The sequence below is a fragment of the Solanum dulcamara genome, chromosome 1, assembly GCF_947179165.1.
Source record: "Solanum dulcamara chromosome 1, daSolDulc1.2, whole genome shotgun sequence".
Lineage (NCBI taxonomy): Eukaryota > Viridiplantae > Streptophyta > Magnoliopsida > Solanales > Solanaceae > Solanum > Solanum dulcamara.
This window is the reverse complement of record NC_077237.1, coordinates 23,508,766-23,516,318: the sequence shown is the minus strand read 5'-3', so window position 1 is coordinate 23,516,318 and position 7,553 is coordinate 23,508,766.

Sequence of the window (7,553 nt, the reverse complement as noted above, 5' to 3'; positions counted from 1 at the left end):
ATCACCGATATACCATCAATATTAATTGTGTTAAAATTTGTGCTAATCTTGCAGATTCATAAACTATGGCCTTTGCAAGATAAAGGGTCTGAAGCACATCGAGTGAGATGAAATTGAAGCTCATAAATTTCTAAGTCATATATGAAGAAACCCAATCTGGAGACTAGAGATCTTATAACTAAGTCCAATGGAAAAACAAATCATATGATGACTTGTTGTGTAATGCACTAATTAAGATTAATTTTATTCAATCCCTATGATGTTAGTGCTTTTATCCTGTAATGATTTGCAGAGGTTGAGTCTTTAAACTCTTAATGGAATTATGTATCTCATATGAGTGGGGTGTCAAATTATGGGAGTACCCTTGACAGATTTCACCTATATGAGTGTGAAAGTAGGCCGCTTTCTATGAAAATGAGTTTGTTCTCAAAAATACGCATGAAAACCAATATAGCACAATGTCGTAATGTACTAGCTAAAAAAAGCTTATGTCAACACCTTGATTGTTATAGATAAGCAGTGATACTTTATTTTTCTTAAGTAGACATAGTTTAAGTCTGAGACCACTACTGACTCTAGGTAAAGGTTACTGTTTCACTAAGTGAAGGTTCAATGCATAGCACACCTTCGTTATCCATAATAGTCTTCCTTTAACTAAATTGTGAAGTACTCCCTTATTTTAATATTAAAATAAGTGAGGGGATGTTGGAGAATGACAGAATATTAAATGCTATTATTAAAGTGTATTGTTTTAGTGGATATAACTTGACAAGATTATGGTCAATTATTCTTGGTGTACTAAGTCATGTTCTACCTCATTATACCTTGCAACTTATGTAACCTCCAAGTATGATTCTTCCATTTATTTACCTACATTATTATTTACTTTATTCCTATTCAAGACAAGGAAGAATTCCTCACCTATAAATAGTGGTGGTTCTTCCTCTGTGAAGTGAATGCAAGAACGATAAGAAGTGTGGATAAAAGTTGTAGTGTGTAGTAAGGTTAGTGTAGCGAAAGAGAGAATTGAGACAAAGAAATTATTCTAAGTCTTTAACTAATTCACTATACAAAAGAGAGTAATTATATATATGTTGAAGGAAGGTGTTCTTTTTGTGGAGCTTTGGACTCTTCAACTAATCCGGAGTTGCTTGAGTTATACGACGTTGTTGGGCTTCTGTATCCCATAGGGGACAAGTCTAGAGATATATTGCTAGATCGGTGTAGATTATGTCATAGTGGGATTGAATCTCCTTAAAAAGAACGAGATATCCTTGCCTCAGAATGAATATATTTTTATTCATTTATGTTGTTTTATTTTCAACTGTAATTTATATATTACACCAATAAAAAGAATATTTGGTTTTAATATACTAAATTTGGGGGCGAAATGTGTGTTAGGAGAAAACTTTCTTGTTGATTTGGGTGCAAGTTTAGGATTCACTTTTTGTTTATAAATGGTTGGAGCTACCTTTGGAGAAACATGAGATCCAACTTTAGGTCTAACTAGGAAAAATTTAGAAACATGATGTAATGACCCTGAAGATCATTTTTGGTAATTTTTATTAAATGACCATTTTACCCCTCTAGGTTGTTGTTCTGAGTCATGTTTGATCAATATTCGAAATCGGTTTTGTGAAATTCTGTGAAAAGTTTGGATTTTTGAAAAGATTTGAGTTTTTGAAAGCTTAAGTTGTGAATAGTGGTATTCAGTGTTATTTGGAGTTCTGAGCCTTAGAATGAAATTTCATCGATTTCATCAGCTTCACAATATGTTAATTTTGATTAACATTACCTTAGCCTTTTGAGCTGAAGGAACAGAAACTCATTGGTTTATTTCGCAGTTCAATTTATAGTAGCATAGCTCTCATTTCTGTGTGTTTCCATGCGTAAAATTTAGTCATGGAATTAACTGATGTAAGTAATCCAACTGTAGTTGATTGACCCCGTGGACAAAACAGTGGATCGTGATTTTGTAATAATCAAAGAATTGGGATCGAAGCTTATATATTCTATAAACACACATGTTCATGCTGATCACGTCACTGGCTCTGGCTTGATTAAGGTTGGACTTATTTTCTTTGAACATAATACTTTACTTCATTTGCGGATTTGACTACATTTTTTCAAAACTGTCCTCTTCTGTTTTCTGGTGCTTCATTATTATTTTCACTAAATTTTCACCCAAAAAGCTCTTCAATTATTTTCACCCAAAAAGCTCCTAATGTCTGAAGGAGTTAATGGTCTAGACCAATTCCTCACCGCCTCCGTCTTCCTAGGATCAACTTTGATCCCATGACCTGACTCTATGTGGCCAAGGAACGCCACCTCTTTCAATCAGACTCACATTTACTAAACTTGGCAAACAATTTCCTATTCCTTCAGGTTTGAAGTACAATTCTCAAATGACTCTTATGTTCTTCCTCACCCTAAGAATAAATCAAAATATCGTCAATGAAGACCACCACAAAATCAAGGTAGAGTTTGAACACCCTATTCATTAGATCCATAAACACTATCAGTGCATTTGTCAATCCAAATGACATCATCAAAAACTCAAATTGACCATACCTTGTTCGAAATATCATCTTGAGAATGTCACACTCCCTTACCCTTATTTGATGATAGACGGACCGGAGATCAATATTTGAGAAATGACTTGCCCCTTGTAATTGGTCGAATAGATCATCTATCCTAGGAATCAGATATTTGTTCTTAATGATTACCTTGTTCAATTGTCGGTAGTCTATGCACATCCGAAGTGACCCATCTTTTTTCCTCAAAAATAACACGGGAGCACCCCATGGTGAAATGATTAGCCTTATAAATCTTTTTTCCAACAAATCCTTTAATTGTTCCTTCAACTCTTTTAATTCTTTTAGGGCCATTCAGTAGGGAGGAATAGAGATAGGTTGGGTATCGAAGAGAAGATCGATACAGAAATCAACTTTCCATTTAGGAGAGATCATCGATGAGGTCATCGAGAAACTCATTAACCATGAGAATCGACTCAAGAGAGGGATCTTTGGAGTTGACATCCCTAACTCTCACAATGTGGTATATGTAACCCTTATGTAACACCCCAGAAAAGTTTTCGCAAAGACTCGAACATTTCTTTACGTGAGTGTAGACTCAGACCGGAGGACTTGTAATCTTACACATGAGTTAGGATTAATTCCTAAGTAATTGAAGTGTGTTAGATGTATTTAGGGGTCATAAGAGATCTCTAACACCAAGTCGAGTCCAAAGAATCCCGATCGATTAAGTTTTAGGATGAGTTAGTATAAGGGTCAACTTCAAACGACCATGTTTCCTAAAATAGGATGAATTGGGTGTCCCATGATCTATCAAATTAAATTTCTTTGATTCTTCTTTCCAACACCGCCAAGATTGTAAATTTTGGAGTTCAGAGTCAAAAGTTATGACTATCCTAAGACGGACTAGTACTGCCGGAATTTTAGGCCTAGGTTGTGACTGCAGGAAGCCTGGGCTTGGCGCCGCAGTGGCGCGATGCGCCACTATTGCGCCAGGAACAAGCCTCAGTAGTTTGGTCCCTAGCGCGGCGTGACACTATGATATGTGCATGGTTTTCAAGCCTATTTTCCAGAACCCAAGAAATATAGGCTTGGCGCTATAAGGGCGCGATGAGCCACTATAGCGCCATAGAACAACCTCAATAGTTTGGTCCTTGGCGCGATGCGCCACTATCAGATGTGAAGGTTTTAAGCCTAAATTTGACTTGGCGCCGCAGTGGCGCAATGCGCCACTTTCACGCCAGGAGCATTTTTTGCCTGTTTTTCCAGATTTTTGAGGAAGGGCAAATTGGACTTTTTCCCAAATTATATACGTCTTCCTTGGGATGTTTTGGGACCCTTTTTTTTCAGTCCCTCTCTCTCTAAAAAAAATCCCTAGAGTTTCCCTCTCTTCTTCTCCAAATCCTTCTCCAACAAAGAGTGCCTTCAAGAGCTTCAAGAATTCAAGCCTTCCCATTGAAGACCTAACAATAAGATTTGTCCTCTAGAGCTCAAGGATTCAAGATCTTCAAGTCAAGTCTTAGTATCTAGTGAGAGATGATCTTCAAATAAGGTATGTAAGGCTAACCTAAAATATGGATTGAGTTCTTCCGTATGCTCATGTATGTGTTGGATAGGAGTTGTGAGAGATTTGAACCTTCTAGGAAGGTTTTCTTGAAATTTTTCCTAAACCCTAAAATATTTTTATGTACAAGAAATTGATGGATGATTTCATGACTTGAGTATTAACTAGTCATCTTTCATATTATTGACTACAAATGGATCTTTGTATATAGATTTATAGGTATTGATGATATTTTTGAGTTGAGTTTTGTTGAGAGTATGGATTCATGTATTCATTCACATGAACCCAAGATGAGATTTCTTTTGTCATAATTGTCTTGAGGTTGAGATGGATGGTTTTGTGTATATATGTATTGATTGGAATAAAAAGAATGAATTGGATAGTTAAGAATGTCCTTTTGCTTCTATAAATTGAACATAGGATTTAAAATAATAATTGTGGAGTAGATGTTTGATGATGATGTGAATGATGGTGTGATAATGATGTAAATGACAACATTTGATAATGATGTGAATGATGATGTAAATGATGATATTTGATGATGATATGAATGAAGAGGTTATGTTGATGAGGATGTTGTGTGATGAAGTAGATTGGAGTCTAATGTGATTATGTGATTTACCTAATTTGATGCGGTTGGAGTCTTATGAGCATTTTGAACATAAATGATCTCTTGAGAAGGAGTTTTAAATAAATGATTTTGGGAATATTGTTGCATAAACTATTTATACACTATTTTGAGTTTAAAGAATGATTATTTTCATCTATGATTTAAAAGAGTTTAAGCATGAGTTGGGTTTGAGAAGTCTTTTAATTATTTTGAACATGAGTATCTTGAGTATTTTAGAGTTGGAGTTGAGGAGTTGAAGTCATGTGTTAAAGACATCTAATATTTTCTGCATTCATTGAGTTGATATGGTATCAAATCTTTAAAATAAGATTTTGATGAGTTGAGGATAGAGTTGATGAGTAGGCAAGGTTCTAAATGAGACTAGCCGTGATGACTTGTTTGAGTTGATTGGATGGAGTTTTATGAGCATGGAGTTATGGGAGGAGTATTGAGCACCAAATTAGGTAAGAGTATTGTCCATACTCGAATCCCATAAACTACGCCGACAACGTAGGGAGGGATGGAACCGTTAAAGTTGGATGCTTCCCATGGGATCGAACCATTAAAGTCGGATGTTTCCCATTTTATTATCCTAAAATGATAGAACTTGACTGATCGATGGAATCCATGATTGGTGACTCGTTCATATCTTGACAAGGTTTGAATAGACGTGGAAACAATGTCGGCTTGTTGTACTATCACTGGCTCATTAGTGATGGTTGTCGGATAAGAGAAACTCTCATATAGGTCTTGATATTACTCTGAGTCGGATTGAGTTGAATTATAAAATATTGCATAATTTAATTTGCATATTTATTGAGTTGAGTCCGTTGAGTTGATTGTTGAGTGGATTATGTATGATTGGATCGGATTAGGTGATGTGTGATGGATTGAATTAAAGGATATGTGATTGGATAGTGTATGATTGGGTTGGATGGAAGGATACATGATTGGATTGGATTGGATCGTATATGACCGGATTGAACCGATTATATACGATTAGATTGAATCGGATGATATATGATTTGATTGAACTGTATTGTGTACGATTGGATTGGATTGTATGATGTGTGATTGGTGTTTGTCTAAAAATGTTTTTGTACTTTAGACTTATGACGCCTTATTTGAGTCTCTCTTATCTTTCTGATTTGAGATATTTGGACTGATGTTATTCTTCCTTGAGGTATGCTTCATTCTGCCATATTACATACTCATACATTCCATGTACTAACGTCCATTTGGACCTGCATCATTTCATGATGCAGATACAGGTTTAAGAGATCATCAATAGAAGCACCATTGAGGATCTATACACACTCAGCGTATTGGTGAGTCCTTCCCTACATCCGGAGGACACTGATTATATCATTCTTGCATCGAGTTAGCTCTTTTCATTTTGATTTGAGGTAGCCATGAACATGTCATTGGCACCAATTAGATAGTAGTGATAGAGGCTTCATAGACTAGACAGTGATGGGTCGATTGAGTATTTTGTTCCTTGAATTATTCTTGTCAAACTATTTTAAATGACAAATATTGGAGTTGATTTATTGGCCTATGACCTTTATCCTTTGAGTTAGATTTATGATTTGAGTTGCCTGTCAAATATTCTCTTTATTTTAAGTCTTCCGCTGATTTATTGGATGAACGGATGTCTGATCAGGCTATGTGGTTCGCTTAGGAGTCAGAAATGGTTTCTGAGTGTCGGTTACGTCTAGGGTACCCTCTCGGAGCTTGACATTTTTGAAATCAAGATTCGAGCTTTAATACAAGAAATGAAACTACCATTTACTACCAAATCATGACTCTTCCTCAAGAATAGGCTCACTTGGGAATCAAAACTTGACTCTACGAGTTTTACAATCTATAGAAGCATAAGACCCATGCAACCAATCCATCCCAAGAATAACATCAAAATCTACCATGTCAAGCTCAATGAGATCACAAGGAAAACCTTCGTGCAAGATAGACACAAGATAACTCTTATAGACTTTTCAAACAACAACCGACTCACCAATGGGAGTAGACACCAAATAAGGTTCTAATAACATTTTGGGTAACACATCAAACCTATTAGCAAGGAATGGATTAACAAATGAAAAATTGGCACCCGAATCTAATAATGCATAAACATCAAAATTAAAAACCCTTAACATACCGGTAACAAGATCAGGCACTTCTTCAACTTCTTGTCTCTCAGGCAAGGCATAAAATCGGTTGGTGCATTGGCCACTCTCTTGAGCTTGTTTACCATGATAAATTTTACCTTAAGGCCTACCACCACCACCTTTACAATTCTAGTTTGGTGACCCGATTTACCACACTTGAAGCATGCATTGGAGCCGGGTAAGAATTCTCCTTTGTGAGTCTTTCCACACTTCTTGCAAGCAGAGAGAGCTTGAGCACCCACATTCTCCCTTGGAACCATCAAATTAATACCCTTTTCCTTGTTAAACCTTAGAGGAGGAGTATTTGTGGGACCTTGCCCCATAAATTGTTTCCTACTTTGGCCCTTTCCACTACTGCCATAATCAGACTTTTGATGATTGAAACTTCCACCATCAACTTTAGCCTTTTTGAAACCTCTTGGTCTTTCCCTTAATTTATCCTCCTCAATTTGTTCCACATATGTCATGAGTCGGGAGATGTCCACCTCTTTGACCAACATGGCCGTCTTGCATTCCTTGGAAACCAAACTAGAAAACACCGGAGATTAATTTGCTATCCTTGCCCTTATATCGGAGACCATGAAAGGAGCATACTTAGATAATTTGGTGAATTTGAGGGCATATTCCCTCAGACTCATTCCCCCTTGGTGAATATTGATAAACTCTTGAATCTTTGC